At 40.3% G+C, this 17,644-nt stretch overlaps 1 protein-coding gene across 4 annotated transcripts in view; it reads left to right on the top strand.

Moving 5' to 3' along the window:
* SPSB4 (splA/ryanodine receptor domain and SOCS box containing 4) overlaps positions 1–17,644 on the top strand; it is a 320,168-nt gene that overhangs the window by 156,633 nt on the left and 145,891 nt on the right. The window contains exon 1 of one of the 4 annotated variants that reach the window (XM_073359970.2): positions 4,735–5,368. The exons of 2 other annotated variants lie outside the window; for them this stretch is intronic. The gene's annotated coding sequence lies outside the window, so the exon portion shown is untranslated. Of the gene's footprint in view, positions 1–4,734; positions 5,369–16,688; positions 16,738–17,644 lie in introns of those variants that run through there. One more of the 4 variants, XM_073359971.2, reaches the window with a different exon arrangement.

The following is a 17,644-nucleotide window of genomic DNA, read 5'->3' on the forward strand; positions in this document are numbered from 1 at the left end:
CAGTCAAGTTTAACCTATATTGGCTTTTGCAATTAGGTATTTCTTTCAATATACTGTAATTTCCTTATGCTTATTTACTCATAATTGAATGCATTGGACAACGTTCATTTCTCTTAGATGGCTGTCTTGCAATTCTGACAGGCCTTAGTGATCTCCCGTTTGGGAGATAGAAAAGATTTTCTATATGGCCATCTAATAAAATCACTATTTCCTAGTGTATATTTTTGTTAAACCTTCCTTTTTAGATGCCATGATCACACCTTTATTCTGGCAGAGAAAATTCTCAGGATCATTTCCTGATCAACCTCAGTGAATAATTATTTAAAGTTTTGTTTTTTGTGTTTTTTGTTTTTTGGTGTGCAGTTCCAAACATCTCTACCACGGGGCTGAATCACTGTTGATTTATGCTACGTAGAGATTTAGTGTGCAAATACTGTCCTGTACTGGCCATGACCAGCGAACACATTTCCAAACACAACTTGCTATATCTACACTAGGTGCAAATCCCTGTTTAAAATTCTTAGTTAAAACATGACCTTTTCCCCCCCCACAAGTCGAGACATAGGCAAAAGGGTCTATCATTTCTATCCATACGCAAACAGTATGTGTCAGTCCTCAGTAACCAGTATAGGCAGTAGCACCACTTTCTATACACTCAAGTAAACGTACATTTTGCATGTGCATTGTGTTGGCCAAATCTCCCTGCTCCCTGATTGTTCTCCCTTGTTTGAGTTTCAGGCCTAAGTACCCAAGAATATCTGGGAAGATAAAAGGGAAGAAGTTGTTGAGTTGCAAAATTGCTCTTTAATCTTCCATTGCAGATTTTTTTTATAATAGCACCTACAGTCCCTAATTAGGATTGCGGGTCCATTGTTTTAGTCACATTACAAATGTTGTAGTAGACATGGTCCCTGCACGGAAGAATATAGGATCTAAGAAAATAGGTAACAAATCTATCCTACAAGATAATACTGATTGTGAAAGGGCTTATCTTTAGAAAAATAACAGCCCTGTTTAAGGCTGAGAAGAGGAAAGGATGGAGCAGAGAAATTAAATTTGAATACAGTGACTGGCCTAGAATTAGATATCAAGAGACCCAGATCCTGAGAGGTATTTAGGCTACTACCTTGCTTTAATTTCAATGGAATTTAGGAGCCCAAATACCTTTGAGGATCTGAGCCAGAAAACCTTCATCTTAGGGTCATAGCATGACTTGCAAAGGCCTGTTGCTGTTTTTGAGTGGAAAGCAATGGAAATATTTACGCAAACTTTTTCAAACCTGGAAGAAGGTTAAAGTTCTGATTGGGTCTTATATTTTCTATTTCATCCATCTCTAATGGTTACCTAAGTGGTGGAGAGAGAGATTTTGAAAGAGGGGAGATATAGGCTTAATATAACTCTCACTGTATGAAGAAAAGGAGTACTTGTGGCACCTTAGAGACTAACCAATTTATTTGAGCATGAGCTTTCGTGAGCTACAGCTCACTTCATCGGATGCATGCCGTGGAAACTGTAGCAGACTTTATATATACACAGATAATATGAAAAAATACCTCCTCCCACCCCACTGTCCAGCTGGTAATAGCTTATCTAAAGTGATCACCAGGTGGGCCATTTCCAGCACAAATCCAGGTTTTCTCACCCTCCACCCCCCCCCCCCCCCCCCCCACAGATTCACTCTCCTGCTGGTGATAGCCCATCCAAAGTGACAACTCTTTACACAATGTGCATGATAATAAAGTTGGGCCATTTCCTGCACAAATCCAGGTTCTCTCACCCCCTCACCCCCCTCCCAAAAACCAGACACACAAACTCACTATCCTGCTGGTAATAGCTCATCCAAAGTGACCATTCTCCCTATAATGTGCATAATTAAGGTGGGCCATTTCCAGCACAAATCCAGGTTTTCTCACATCCCCCCGACCCCCACTGTATGCTTTTTTAAAAAACATTTGTTGGAGTTCCAGAACATTTGTTCCAACGCTGTTCCTCTATCCCACAGAGTACATTGTAACTGTTTCACAATTCCCCCCTGTTTATGGTGTGAATCATCTCCAGAATAAGATTTCTGGATTGTCACTGTGTGTCGCTCTGAAGCCTAGAATGTCTGAATCCATGTGAAGCGATGGAAACAGCTAAAAGCAAGGGTGAGAGATCTTTTTGTGCAGAATATCCCCAGGTTCAATCATTGCTGGGATTTGCAGTCTGTCACTGTCCAAGTTTTAAGTTCTCAGCCATTTTGACTTCATGAATTATACCTGTGTGACAACAATGTACATATCTATGCCATTGTACTAAGAGAGGTAGCTCAACTAATTACCACCCTTTCTATACAGCTAATTTTCATGCAACTATTTAATTCGTTGTATGAGAGAGATTATGTAGATGATAGATTACTGGCTTAGTTGCCACACCCTTCCAACAACATGGGCTTTCACTAATTTTTACTAATGCTCATGCTATGAATGTCCCAATAAAGTCTATCAAACAAACAGCAGCATAAACAAAAATAAATAAGGGAGGTCTACCTCCAGTCTCTACAATTTTGGGTGTGGAAGTTTGTTTTCTTTCATTTATCTCTACTTTCCTAAATACGTAGCACTGCAAAATACACGGGGAGAGTTATTTTAAAATATCAGTTTATTTAAAACTGAACAGCCTTAAATGGAGCTGAATCAAATTGTATGGAAAACTCACATTCATGCAAGTCAAATTACTAACCCCAATGATTTTATAATTGACGATGTTGCGAACTTCACTTTAACCCTGATTTTAAAGAGTAGCAAGCTCTCAATCCTCAGAATATTCAACTGTTTGCATGCGCAGAACTTGCACCCCTGCTGCCCTGAAACATCCTTTCAGAGGAGTAGTTTGGTAGTTAACTGGTCCAGTTTAGGCTTTCAAGTTTAACACTCAGTTCAGATAAAAGTGAAAATTCACACTTCTTACCGCTTTTGTTTCAGATTGTCTGGCTGGAGATTCCAGTAGAAAAAAGTGCATTAGTTTACATTGGGAAGGCTACCACCACCAGTAGGGTTAAAAATGTCATTTTTTTTTTTTTAAAGAAAGCTTAGATCCCAGAGAATACAGCTTAAAACACAGAGAATACAAAAAGACCATATGTCCTGACCCCTATTGTCCCTGCACATAAGGAAGAGTTCTTTTAAACCTTAAGATGTGTATTATTTCAAAGACTTTTTTTCTGTATTTGAAGGTTCCTTAGTCCATTACCTGGTCTTAAGTTGACAAATATCTGGATAATAGTACTGAAGTCAGCATCTGAAAGAAAAGGTTTCAACTTGCTAGGCAGGCACAAATATGGGGAAAAAAGCACATATGCAAATTATTAAATGGGGTTTTGAATCAGAGCCATTATTAGCATCACAAAACATTGGGTTTCATTTTAACTAAATAATGGAATTAATAAAAACAGTGTTCTGGGGGGAAAAAAGACCCGGATCTTGCACTGTGATTTCCACATGCACAGCACTGGATTCTAAGTCAGTGACACAGTTTGCTTGAGCAGATCACAGTGCAGGATCGGGGCCATATTTAGGAGTTGTTTATTTAGCGTCAAAAAGTTTGTGGGGAGCTATACAGGCCTATGAAAAGACTGGTCTCTATTCCAACAGCTTAAAACTTGAAGCCACGATCCTACAAAAATGTACATATCACATGTACTTAACTTTACCCCATGTGAATAGTTCCTTTAGATTTTCCTGGGACTACTTTCCAATAAAGCTAAGCACACTTTAAGTCTTTCCAGGATCATGGCCTAATCAGACCACTTACAGACAAAGAGGGTGGGGTGTAAGGATGGATAGATTTGCAAGATTGCCCTCCTGTTCCTACTCTTTATTACAGTCCACACCAGTACATTGGTAGGGTGATTTTTCAGAGGTGCTGGGGCAACCTTAGCTTCCATTGACTTTTGTGGGAGCATTGGCAAGGGGCACTCAGCACCTCAAAAGTTCATGTCAACAATGTGTTCTGGTACAGGCGGCCTGTGTGCGTGTTTAAACAAACAGAAATCTTCAGGTGCCAAAGGAGAAGTTGCACACAGGGGTGCTGGAACAATTATTATAGTAGGGGTGCTGATGATGGAAACCATGTATTTGATGTTTGTTATTACCAGGGCTTAAATTCATAATGATTATTTCCTGGAGCCCTCTCTCATCCAGGGGGGAGCGAGTTCCCTGGGGTTCAGGGCTTCAGCCCCAGGGGGCAGGGAGAGGGAGGTGTGCTGGGGCTCAGGGCTTCAGCCCTGGCACGGCATCTCCCCTGGGGCTGATGCCCTGAGTCCCAGCGTGACACCTCCCACAGGTTTGAAAATATTTATGGGTGCTCCATTCCCGTGGGCTGTGGCTGAATTTAAGCCCTGGTTATTACTACTTCAAGCCAGGGGGTGCAGTAGCACCCCTAATTCCAGCCCCACTGGTTGCACATGAGGATCCCATGCACCCTTTGTGACCCAAGGGGTTAAACAATGCAGCGCTGGGCTGGCTCAGTGAACTTGTGCTCTTGGTGAGCAACAGACAGACATGCACAGGAAAGCGTGTGAGGAATTGCAGTTTGTGCAATAGCAAGAGGAGCTCTATTATTACCCAGCTGGTAGGCTCAGGCTTGTGTGCGTTTCGACGTCTGTGTGGCAATGCTGGTGTTGGGGGAAGGGGCGTCACCATCTGTTCTTAATTCCCTGGTCATTGGATTAGTAGCCCTTAGTGATGAGATCAGCAGGATCAGCTTTCCCGATGGGGCACTGCACTCGCTTCAGCTGCAGGCTCTTCCCATCTGGGCTGTCTCTCTGGAGGGGAGAGACAGAAAGAGGAATCTGAGGCATGAAGTAAATTAGCCTTTGAAGGAGCAACAAAACCAGGTCGGCAAAGGGCAGGAGGGTTTTCTTCTGGGGGGGGAGTGACGGCACTTTTTCTCCGGGAACAGTTGTGAAGTGTTTCCTGGCTGTGTTGGGTTGCTTCGATTTTGTGTTACAAGCTTGTATCCTACTGATTAAGGAAGTATCCCCCCCCCTCCCCTCCGCCCTCCCCTCTTTCCTCTGGCTTGCCTGTTTGGAGCCCAGCACACACCACACAGATGTGGCTTTCTCACACTTCGTTAAGCAGCCTTCAACTATATCTTTGCTTTTAAACCTGCCTCTTCGGGAGGATTTGCTTGTGCTAAGCTACAGCTGCCGGAGTTTGGAAGCGTAGATCGGTTGCCGTTGAAGAGGAAAATACTGTTTAAGGAAATACTTTGGCGAGTCACAGCTCCCTTTTTCGTTTCGTTTGTTTACTTGTGGTTCGACCTTTTTCCTCTGGATTTTTGTATTCCCATAACGGATCAGGCTAAGAGGTGCTTTAATATTTTTATGGTAAGTTCTTGCAAGGTGAATGTTTCCCACTGATTACGAATGTTGTTTTATTCCGTGATATATTTAGTGACGTACGTTTTTGAAACAGTGGCTACAAGTTTAGTATTTAAAAACAAATAAACAACCCCCTGTATCTGTGGTTGAAATAATATTGATACACATTTTCAGAAATGCTTGTAAAAGTCATGTTTAATTGTGGTCTTGGTTTTCACAACAACAACAAAAATGCGAAAACAAAACAAACCCAATAGGTTTGTGCTGCCTGGTTGTGAATTTAGATGTTGGTGGAGCTCAAACAATCCTAGTGTAAACAAAAATCTGTGTATAAGGCCGATTGTGATGCTTCTATCTGTGCGATATCTTTAGACGTTTAGAAAATGACTTTTAGAAGCAAAAGACTTTTAGGCTTCAGGTGAGCTACTTAGAAAAATTTGAAATATTTAACATCGCTTTGGCACAAGTAACACAAGTTATAATTTTGTCTGTAACCAAGCCAAGTTCTTATGGTATGTGTGAGTTCTAGTGAAAAAATGTATTCAATTAGTTTGCCCTGTTGCTACTTTTAAAAACTTCAGGCAAGGGTGTTCTACGAAATTGGTCTGATCCATATTTGGAATAGTAATACTTTTTGAAAGCATAAACGCTGTTGAATAATGTGCCACAACTGTTTCCTATTGAATTCCTCCAGCGTAGAATCCCATTCATCCTGGAGGAGGAGGAACATTCTAGTTTAAGATCAGTAGATAAAGTTGATGTGCCATTTGGCATGTTAATTTAAATTTGTGTTTTCCTCCCTTGTATTTTGTAAAATATACATTACACAGTGCTATGGGGTGAGAAGCATTCCGAATCCAGACTTGATCAGTTATTACTTTGGTCACCAGTTTGATATTGGCTGCAGCCCAGAGTGCTGCTAGTCAAAACCGATTTTTCACAATGCTTCTATTGCCCTTGGTGACAGAAACTATCCATAACAAGATAACACTGCATTGTGAAAGAGTTTATCCTTAGAAAAATAACATTCCCCCCAGGGCTATTCCTAATGTTTGTTTGGTTTGTGCAGTGCATGTCAAGGCACAATGCATTTTTAATGTCTTTTCCGTAACAAAAGCAGGAACATGAGAGTTGCAGTTAGACGTATTTTGTGCTGATGACAGAATAAAGTCAAACGTGAATTCATTTTTAAAAACTATTGGGCAATGGGTTTATAACATTTGTACAGTGGTATTATTAACAGAAGTGTGTTCTAGTAGCTAAAGCACAAAACTGGGTGGTGGGGGACCTGGCTTATATATTCTTGTTTCTGCCATTGATTTGTTGTGTGACCTTGGGCAACCTTTCTGTGTTCCCATTTCTCCATCTGCACTTCCCTACATCACAATGGTGCTAAAGCTTAATTTATTAATGCCTTTGAAGCACTTGAAGGTCTTCAGATGGATCGAACTGTAAGTACCTTTATACACTGCAGGTTTGTGAACTAAGAGCTGAACTTCTGCATTTAACTGTTTTAGGGGGATCCAGGAACAATAGTTTAGCAGCCCCCTAATGTATGTGTTTTCCTGACCCCCTTTCTTTGCAGACTTCACTTAAATTCATCTGATATCATCAGTCTTCTCGCTCAGTATTCCTCAGTCCTTTGGTGCAATACAGTGATTATAAGGTTCCCTTTTGGGAAATACATTATATAATAGTCATGCTGAGATCACTTGCACAGAGGTGCCCAACTGAAGATACAGCACTAACTAAGAAATATACACTCGCTAGAGCAGACTAAAATTGCTAATTTTTGTTGAGGCTGTTATGACTGTCTTTTATGATTTTGTAAGTTTCCTGTAGCATAAGAATTACTGAGTGATAGACCATCTCTCATGCTAGTCCAAATAAAGCAATTCAATAACTCATCAGACTTCAATGTTGCATTGTAAACTTAATGCAATAGGTTTTTCATGTACCAAAGATACCAAAACTGGAAAACTATTTCTGGCTTGTCTTCCTCCACAGACACTGCTTGTTCCGCTTCTTTGTGTAGGTCACTAACACTCCATCCTCTCCCCTACAGGGGAGGAAAGTGTTATAATAGAGCTTGGTGCTGTTTCATGAGTTGTACAGGGTTGTATGTGATGGTTATCCTGATGATATGCTCTTGAATTTTACTGACCTTGTGACTAGCCCCTATGACTAATTTGTTTGTTCTTAGACTGTTGTAGTAATGCACTTGGTAGGGTTAAAATTAGAGTGTGGGGTTCTGAGATGTGACTAGCCTTTCACTGTTACAAGACCTTGATCAGAATGATTAGCAACCTCATGTTAAAAACATTTCTACCAGATTCCTCTTGGCTTAAAATAAGGGCATGTTTTTACCAGGTTCAAGTCTTGTAAATCATAGTGTATTTTTAGCTGTCTCTTCTACTTAGCTTGCTTGGCTGCTCTCTACAGCAATGCTGACATCCTTCATTTACAATCCCTTTGCGCTATGGCAACATTGCTTCAGTGCAAATTTAAGAAAGCTTTCAAAGGAATTCCAAGAACTGTAAATTCCAGCTTAAACAATGGTAATGTAGATATGCTGTCTGTCTTAATAGAAAATAAATACAAGGGAAATATAAAGGTATTTTAGTTTTAACCAAGTTTCCCAAGATGGTACTTTGACATAAAGTTTAGTGGAACTTGCAAATCCTGGCTTCAGGCCAAAGAAAGGGTTACAACATGGAGCAGCAATGGCTGGTATTCCGTGGAGATGCCTTCCTTTATTGTGTGGTCTAAGACACGAACCTTAACTCATGTCTGTTGAATTGTAAAGGAGTCATGCTGACAAAACCCTCTTTAGATTGACAGTGCTAATTTAGATTTCTCTGGCTGAGCCACATAAATAAAGTACGCTACTAGAGTGTAATGGAAAGAAAAGATCAGGTATGTTGTACTATGTAAATATGTAGTGAGGCAGTTTTCTTTTCTGGTTCCCATTATAAAAACTGTGTTTTAAGATTGGCCAGTTGGAACTAAATCAATATTGTCTTATCAAAATTTAATATAAAAGTGCTGTTTATACACACACACACTTACTTACTTACTTAAAAGTTTGCAATATTTCCATAGAATACCATACTTGAGGATTTATCATTTAAAATATAAACATTTGCTCTGGGTTAAAACTTGCCAGATAGGCAGGCATGCAGCAATTCTCCATAGATGACCCTATTTTGAGAGTTTAATGTACCCACACTAGGCACACCTATGTCATATATCATTTGAAAGGTTATTTCATGTATGTTCAGACTAAGTAGGATGTGGAAATGTCAAGTGGTGCTGTAAGCTTGCAGGTGAGGTTGAACAATGGTGCCCAAAACCAGTGTGATCTTTTTTATCATTCCAGAAACACTACAGCATGACAATGACTACGTTTACCCTCTCATCAATCATTCACTTGAGCTCTTAGCATGCCATCCAGAGCGTCATTTTGACCTGGGTCAGCCTGTACCAAGCTCACTGATCCACACGTTTTTACATTTTCTTTATCTGGTGGGCTGGGCCTCCCGGCTGATATTTTCCGAAGTTTGATGTTGAAACTTACACACACACAGAGCTTTTATTAATCATTGGAATGCAATTTCAGCACTTTCACCTTCTGTCTGATAAGAGAATCCTGCTTCCAGAATCCTCTAGCAAATTTAGACGTACCAATCCATACAAAACTCATGCTTACCACATTCATTCATATCAGCCACAGTAATTCATAATAATCTGGCACTGTCCCAACAGTAAGCGCATATTTGCAGAGATCATAATGATGAACAAGATGATAATGATGTTGACATTTCTAGGTATCATTGAAATGTGTTGGATTTTGTTATACTTCTAGATTGTTACGCTTTGAGGTCACACAAATCCAATTTCATGTCTTGGCATAATACATTGTCATTAAACTAACAATGACCTCTTTGAAATATTTGTATTCACTTCTGATTATGGCATTTTTTTAATTCTCTTCTCTGTGGGAATGGTACCACTTGAGAGCTCCACACCATACCTCATTTTAAAGTAGACATAATAAGTCTCAAATGATGTATGAGGGTACATTAAAGTTGGTCAAATATCTGTCTGCCACTCGCTTAAGACTTGCAACTCATACACTTATTTTTCTTGTAATTTTGTTAACTATAAGTCCATGTCACACTATTTTCAACCCCACTCCCCACGATTTTTGGTGTTAAGCTTTCTCTTTAAAATTAATTTTATAGACTGTTGGTGCAAAGTACGGATTACTAAGCAGGCTATTGATGTTAGTTGATGTACACACTGTTATAGGAAAAGATGTTGTTACAGCCAGATGCTTTTTTCCCCTAGAAGCCACAGTATTCCTCTATAAAGTAGTTTTTTTCTCTTTCTTTCAGATAGAGCAGGGGTGGGCAGACTATGGGCCACGTCTAGCCCATGGGACCTTTTAATCCAGCCTGGGTAGCAGGGTTGGGGGCTTTCTGCGTGGCTCCCGGAAGTAGCGGCATGTTCCCCCTCTGGCTCCTATGGGTAGGGGGGCCAGGGGGCTCTGCACGCAGTCCTTACCTCAAGCACCGCCCCTCACAGCTCCCATTGGCCAGGAACCTCCAATTTCATGAGCAGTCATGGCCTACCATACAATTTCTATTCACAAATATGGCCCACAGGCCAAGAAGTTTGCCCACCTCTGAGATAGAGCATAAAATGCGTCTTTCTTGCTAACTCTTTAATGTTTTTCTTTTGGAAGATTCAATCTTATTTCATATGGATTGTTGGTAAAATATGTTGACTGGATTCTACCATGCAGCCTGAGAACCAGCACCAGAACAGCTTTGGGTTCACAGCTTGTTAACAAAAATGAATGATAGACGATCTCTCTGAGTTGAGGAAACCCCACCATTGCACTCTAAGGACTCTCGCTCGTCATCTGGAGATAGGGAGTGATGTACTCATTGGCTGGCCCTCTCACGGTGTAGGATTATAGGTACCACTTGTGGTGGCATAGACTGACTGGTTGGCTGCCAGATGAACAAACTCTTGGAATGCTACCTGGTGGGGTACCGAGGAATGACTTTGCAGTTACAGCAATCCTTTCTCTTTAAGCTTGAATAGTGGCTTTATTTCTGTTTGTTTAGAGCTGACACTGTGTTCAGTGCTGTATGCTATCCAAAAATGGAATCTCTGCCCCAAAATGCTTTCATTCTCAAAGCCAGACCTAAAAGCAAACAGGATGCACTGGGAATTTCAGAGGTCCATGTTACCATTTAGATGTGGGGAGGAGTGAAACCTGATTATTATCTCACTTCTTACGGGCACCATTGAGGAGGAGGACTATGCAGGATAGAAGGGGATGTTGCACCTGCGGATGGTAGAATGGAAAAATGCACAGACTGGAATGGGGAGGAGACGAAACTGGTGTTTGTGGAGCAGTGGTGACTTTTTCCAATTTTAAAAAGTTTTAGCCCTACCATTGGCTCTTTTGGGCAGGTGCCCACTTTTTTGTACCAATGCAGGGAGGCTTTTTAACCCTTTACAGGTAAAGCAAGCAGAGGAATAGCTACCAAGAGAGATTTTACAGCTAACTGGCTGGCTGCGTGTCCTTAAAAGGGAGCTACCCCTCCCCCTTCATTTATCACACCTTCCTTTATCTGAAATAAGGTGCCTAGTCTACGGTCTGGTCTACACTACAGACCTAAATTGGTATAACTACATTGCTCAGGGGTGTGAAAAGTCAACACACCTGATCAACATAGTTAGGTTGGTATAACTCCCTATCTAGATAGCACAATGTCTGCGGGTAACCTTCTCCCACCAACGTAGCTACCATCTCTTGGGGAAATGGATTAAGTAAGCTTATTGAAGAGCTTTCTCCCATCAGCTCTTAGAGCATCTTCATTCACGCACGGCAGTGGTGCTGTGCTCATGCATTGTTTTAACTTTAGATATGCCCTAAACAACATGGGTAGTATTTTTGGAAGTGCTTAGCATTGGCCAAACTGTGCTTCTGTAGAAATCCAATGGGAATTGAGCCCTTTTGAAATTCTCACCCTTCTTGTTTTTCTCTTTGTGTTCCGGAAAAGTGAACTTTCTACCTCTGTGTTCTTTTCTTTTTCGTCCCAACTCCCTCTTTGTTCCTCTCACCGTCTCCTTCCTACCTGGCCCAATCCTGTTGGGCAAGGGACTGGAGTGCAGATCCTGCTCATCCTCCAAATGTGGAGGGGTGAAGATTCTTCATAGTAGGCCTGTGATAATAAATTTGATGTCATCCTGTAAAATGCAAGAGAGGTCACAGCTGTGGATTTGGGATGTGTCTCAAATTGAGCATAAAAAGTAAGTTGTGGTGAGATGTAAAATCCAGTTTGAAAATACACTAAGCGCAGCTTGGATTCACTAGCAAAGGAAGCATTTCAGAACTGTAGAGTGAACTCTTTAGCAGAGCCAATATTGTGGGCTTTCTTATAAATATTTCCAAAAAGCTATTCAAAGCTCACTTGTCCCACTAAAAAGATGATAAAAATTTGTAACTCTTGTGCATTTAATGGACCAAATCCCTTCAGGAAGTGACATTGGGGATGAAATCTCTGTGAAGATTCCTCCCACGCACATTGTCCTGGCAGAAGGATGGGGCTTGTAGAAAAGGATACAGGTCATGCCCTCAAACCTTGGGGATCTATACAAGCCTAGGGAACTCCATGCAGAGGCACTGGGTGGGATTCACAAAGGAACTTAAGGGCCTAACTGCCCCTGGAGTTGCACAAATCCAAAACTTTGATCCTCAAAACCACCACATAGCTGTTGCCAGTCTCTGGGTGCTTAAATTTGTCAATGGGAATGTGCGTAGTTGTCTCCGTCTCGACAGCATTGAACAGCTTGGTGGCTAACCTGCATCAGCCTCAGCAAGATGCACAAAATAGACATTCCCTCCTATCTCACTGCAGAATCTGAGATGTGCTCCCTCACTGCTGTAGTAAGAGTCTGTTGGATTGGCCCTTAAACAAAATATAGCCACAGGAGTTGGTGGTGCCCCCTTATACTCAGTTACCCAGTGCTTAGAGCATCCACCCAGAAAGTGGGAGAGACCGGTCCAAATACCTACTCTACCTGATGTGGAGCGGGGATTTGAACCCAGGCCTTTCCCCTCCCAGATGAGTGCTCCCATTACTGTGCTGTGGAGTTCGTCTTTCTCTGCCCCAGTGAATAATTATACAAAGTGAAAGCTTCAGCAGGGGAGGGCTGGAGAGAGACCCACCACATAATTATTCTTTCCAAGACACACTATTTATTATACCTGAGCAACTTCATATCTTTAGAAACCTTTTGCGCAAAAAAAAAAAAAGGGGGGGGGTGCTATTTCAAAACTGCCAGGGGAATTTGAATGCTCAATTACCATTAATTTCAGTGGGTGTCTAAATCCCTTTGGATGCTTCATTCTCTGCCTACTTAACTTAAATGTGAATTTCTGCTTCACACATCTGTGGGGGGGTGCAATGCTAGAGGTCAAAGTTTTTTTTGTTTTTGTTTTGTTTTTTTAAAGGATGTTTACTGCACAACAGGATTTACCTAGAATAGTATTTGCAGTAGTATGCTTTTTACAAAAAAACCCCAACAAAACTGATATAACTGGAAATCATAACTTTTTTTATTTAAAACAGTTAAAAATGGGGTGAAAATGAGGTAAAAGGCATGATATTGCAGTTGTTACCAGTGCTGTCTAGTAAAACTTACAACTGATCTATTAAAGTCATGCAGAAATATTTAAATCAAAAGGAAGAGTTAACCATTATATTTAGCCAGTTTAAACAAGACTTACATTGAAAGGGGAACATGGAGTACTTGTCCCATGTTGTGGGTATTCAACATCCATATATGTAACTGGCTGCTGCGTCATTCTGGAATAAAATGCTCAGAACCACTACAGGTGGTCAACATTCCACTTAGTGGCCTCCCCTGTACACCTCTCAAATACACAGGTCAAAACAGACTGTTTCTGTCACTCAGGAAATATGCACATGGTTATCCTAGCTAAACTCCAAGAAGTGTATTGCTGAGTTTACAAAATGATTATATTTGGCTTCTGGCTGACTGCTGACTTCTCGAATTATGCTTTCATAAGTGCATGACTTGGAATTCTAGCAGACGAATTGACTGCTGCAATCCATTTGATAGTTCACTTTAGGCCAAACATCCAAAATACATAAATTATAATGAATAGTTTTCATTTTGCCAGCATTCTTAAATTTCTCATATATCAAATATACTTCTGAATTTAACAAAGCTTACATGGCATTTTCAATCAACAAATGAGGACTGGCCATATTAATATAGACACCACTGACAAAGAGGAGATCAAAGCTTTGAGACTCTTCAGCATGTTGAGTTGGGGACGCTCTTTCCAGTTTGGAGTGGTCAAAGGATTATTATGATAGTGTAAGATGGATGTTATGTTGGCTTGAGTGCACCTATGCTCATATGTACCCCTTTACTATATTTTTGACTGTCACAGTGACTCTTCCATGTGATGCAATGCTAATAACTTTTCGGCCAGTCTACACTACCACTCACGTTGGTACAACTTATGTCACTCAGGGATGCGAATAAGCCATCTGCCTGAGTGAGGTAAGTTATACCGACCTAAGCACCAGTGGGACAGCGTTATATCAGTGCGGGGATTCTCCTACCAACATAGTTACCACCTCCACGAGAGGTGGTAACTGATTTATTATGCCAACAGGAGAGTTCTCTCTTGTCGGCATAGAGCATCTTCAATGGACATGCTCTAGTAGAGCAGCTATGCCACTGTAGCTCTTCTAGTGTGGACTAGTTCTTTGTGGTGCATTCTTCCCAAGTGTCTGGCATCTTGAAGCTGGAGCTGCATCCAAAACCTGCAAATATTTCTGCATATGAAGGTTCTGCTTTGGAATAGACACATTTAAGGATGTGCAGAACAGAATTTTCAGCTCGTGAGTCAGCCCTGTAGCAGCAGCAGAGCAGCCAAAGTGGACGAGAGGTGACTGGAGGGAAGGAAGACTCTCATCAAGGTGAAAGAGTATTTAAGGTTCCGAAAGAGTTTTCCTAAAAACTTACTGTTTACTGTTGCTTTTATTGGGAATGATCTTGTATGGCAGCAACCCTATAAACAGTAAAATGGAATAAATGAACCACTGTATCAGGAGAATAATCTGGAAGTCCCATCAATGCATAGCCTAAAAATTGGCTGTGTGTGGAGTGGGAGGATTGAAACAGCGAAGCAGAAGAGAACATACACAATGTCTGCTTTTGTGGGCTACAATGGTGTTGTATAAATCTAAAACAGATTTCCTAAGAAGCAAACTTTATTTTTACTTTTTGAATATTTATTCGTTCTTTTTAAGTCACTGAATTAAAATATAAACATCTTGGGAGGGAATTTGTGCTTAATTTTCCAGGTTTATATATTTTACTGGTAATTCCTGCCTCCCAAATGGTTATGACTTTTTGTGATTTGTTTTTTTGTTTTTGTTTTTGTTTTTTTTCCAAGAGAACTATGGCAGTTATCAACAATATTATGCCTGTTTCAATAAGCATCTGTTAGTTCAGGTTAATATGCTGTGTTCTGGGTGACGCCCTAATATATGTTTGTTTAAACAATAGCATGTGTACTGTAAAGATGTTATGTGAATTTGTTAAAGCAGTCTTAAGCCTTGACCCCATATTAAGTACATTAGGCTTATGTAGCACCCTTAAGAGTTAAGGTTGAAACTGAACCCTTGACTCGCAGTGGCATTGTCTAGGTGTTGCAACTTATTTGCTCCCATGCTGAAAAAAGGATCTTATTCGGCTGAAAACTGTTAAATATTAATAATGTCACCATCTGCTTGATTGTTTTGTCTTCAGCATTTTTATTGAGATTTAGTATGGAAAGAGATTTACTTGTTTTTGTGTTGTGTCCTCCCCCCTTCCCCCCCCCCCCCCCAGAAGGAAAGAAAGCAACATTGTGGAATTGAAAATCCATCTGGTTAATTCAGCAACTAGAATTTACTCTACTTACTCTTGGGATAGATTGTTGGGTGCTGAGCACTTGTTGAAGTGTCATTACTTAGGTTGACATCAGTAGAAGTCTTGCCTTTGACTATAATAGCAGCAGATGTAGGCCTTAATGCGAGTGTTAGCAATTACTCTGTATTGACTAATCTAGTTCTGGGTGGGTAGCCTTTCTCTAGAGTCAGCTGAATCTTGTACATACTTAGTGGGCACTTCAAAAACCATTGTGGTTCATTCATGGGTACACTCTTTAAACTTGCACAAAAGCGTGGTGGTCTCCTTTCTAGAAAAGCCTGAGTCTGAATCTTCAGTGTAATTCTTCCTGAAGCATGACACAAGTATATTTAATGAGTTTTAGGATGTTTTAGTGTTCAGAACCCACTAACTTTTTTCATACTTCCGGCATAACCATGTGGGCTTAAAGAAGCCAAAAAAGTCTTTCAGCCATTGTACTGCTGAAAGCTGTTGACACAAGTAAAAGGTAATGGAAGTTCTTTGAATATAAAGAGTACATGGTCTCAGTGGGATATGGTTTTTAACTTTGTATAACCCTGACCCTTCTAATCAACCTCATCTTGAGTGCACTACCATACTTCACCCACACAGTAGCAGCTAGGGGATTCAGTAGTCCCTTAATTTCTGACACAATCAACATTTGGGAAATATTTAACTTGACAGTCTTTCACTTGAATGAGACTATTGATCGTTCACTAATAAAAGCTGTCCTTGTTATCAAAGAGCATTGCAGCATCTAAACAAGGTAAAGAAGGCTGGTTTTCTGTGGCTTTAAGAGCTTGCAGCTTTTCCTGCTGAGAGCAGGCAGTTTAGATGCAGTTTCTGATGTTTAAAATTATTACAGTTTAAATATTAAAACTTAAAATAAGAGAACTCCCATTGCTTTCAGTGGGAGCAGTTAGACCAATGCTGAATGACATAAGTGAGATTTTTCCAAAAAAGTGAAGTGTTCCTACTATAAATTTGCAGTAATCTCTGTCAAGCAAAATTACATGTTAAGATGGAAGGACAATTCAGCAGGTGTGTGGAAATCTATCAAGACTGTGCATAGCCTTCTATACTTGTTGGAGCACATATTGTCTCCTATCCAATGAGATTTAAATGCAAGAAGTTTTATTAAAATACTTAGCTACACAAGAAGTTTTGTAACGAATAATCTTTTTAAACAAGATATTTTTACATGTGTACAGAGGACCATCTTAGACTTCATATATGAAAAATTCTCAGAATATGTTTTAATAGTTTTGTCAGTAAACATGTACTATATTTTTTTTCTTTTCAACCAGCAGCAAATCAATCCATGGGTGCAAATCTGGGGAGGAGACAGTTTAACTACAAAGGTAAATTAAGCTGCAGACGTAGATAGCATACATCTGTCAGCAATTTTTTGTAAAAACTGGGGACTGAAAATAGGGTTATAATGGAAATGATGCAACCTTAACTACAGCAGTTTCTGTCTGGTACTTGCTATAATGCTGAATACGTATTCTTGTTATTTGATAGCAATTACTATTGATGTGGTAACAATCTCTTTCCCATTATCTTCATTTTGTATAGCAATTGTGTTACTATAGATTCAGTGGTATGGGAGGAAGCACTTGAAATTGCTGTCTTGAATTAATGCCTTAGGATGCTTCAGTCTTTTTATTTTTTCTTTCAGAGAGCCATTTACAGCATCAATAATTGGTTTGCATTTCCTACCTTAAACCCCATAGCAGGAATCAACAGTTTAATTATGTCCACTCAGATGCATCTCTCTCCAGCAATGCTAAATGATTGCCGATAGTTTTTTTTTTTTTTTTTAATGATTTCATTTTTTTATTTAACACGCGACCTACAAAAGCCAAATTTGGCTGGTGGAGGACGGTGAATAAAGAAAAATCAAGCTAAATGATGGTTATACTCCAGTGACATCCCTATCATCAATGAACTATCAATATTTCTATTCTAAGCCTGTGCCCTAAAATGTTGAGGCTGTCGAAGGAGCTTTTCACAATTATTGCCCACAAAGGATAGCGCTAGAAAAAAATCTGTCTACGCAAGCCGTCCATATCTTTTATTCCTAGATTTTGGCTACCAGTATTTCTGTGAAATAGCTTGGAAGTGGGGGAGCTAATGAGACATGGTTCTAGCTCTGTGAGCAAAAGAAAATGTATGGGTGTGCCCCTCTGACTGCAGCATGGGGTGCCTGGCAGGATCGCTTTCATGGCAATGCTCAGAATGCTTTGTTAACTCACATGGTTGGTC

Source organism: Lepidochelys kempii, chromosome 9, assembly GCF_965140285.1.
Source record: "Lepidochelys kempii isolate rLepKem1 chromosome 9, rLepKem1.hap1, whole genome shotgun sequence".
NCBI lineage: Eukaryota > Metazoa > Chordata > Testudines > Cheloniidae > Lepidochelys > Lepidochelys kempii.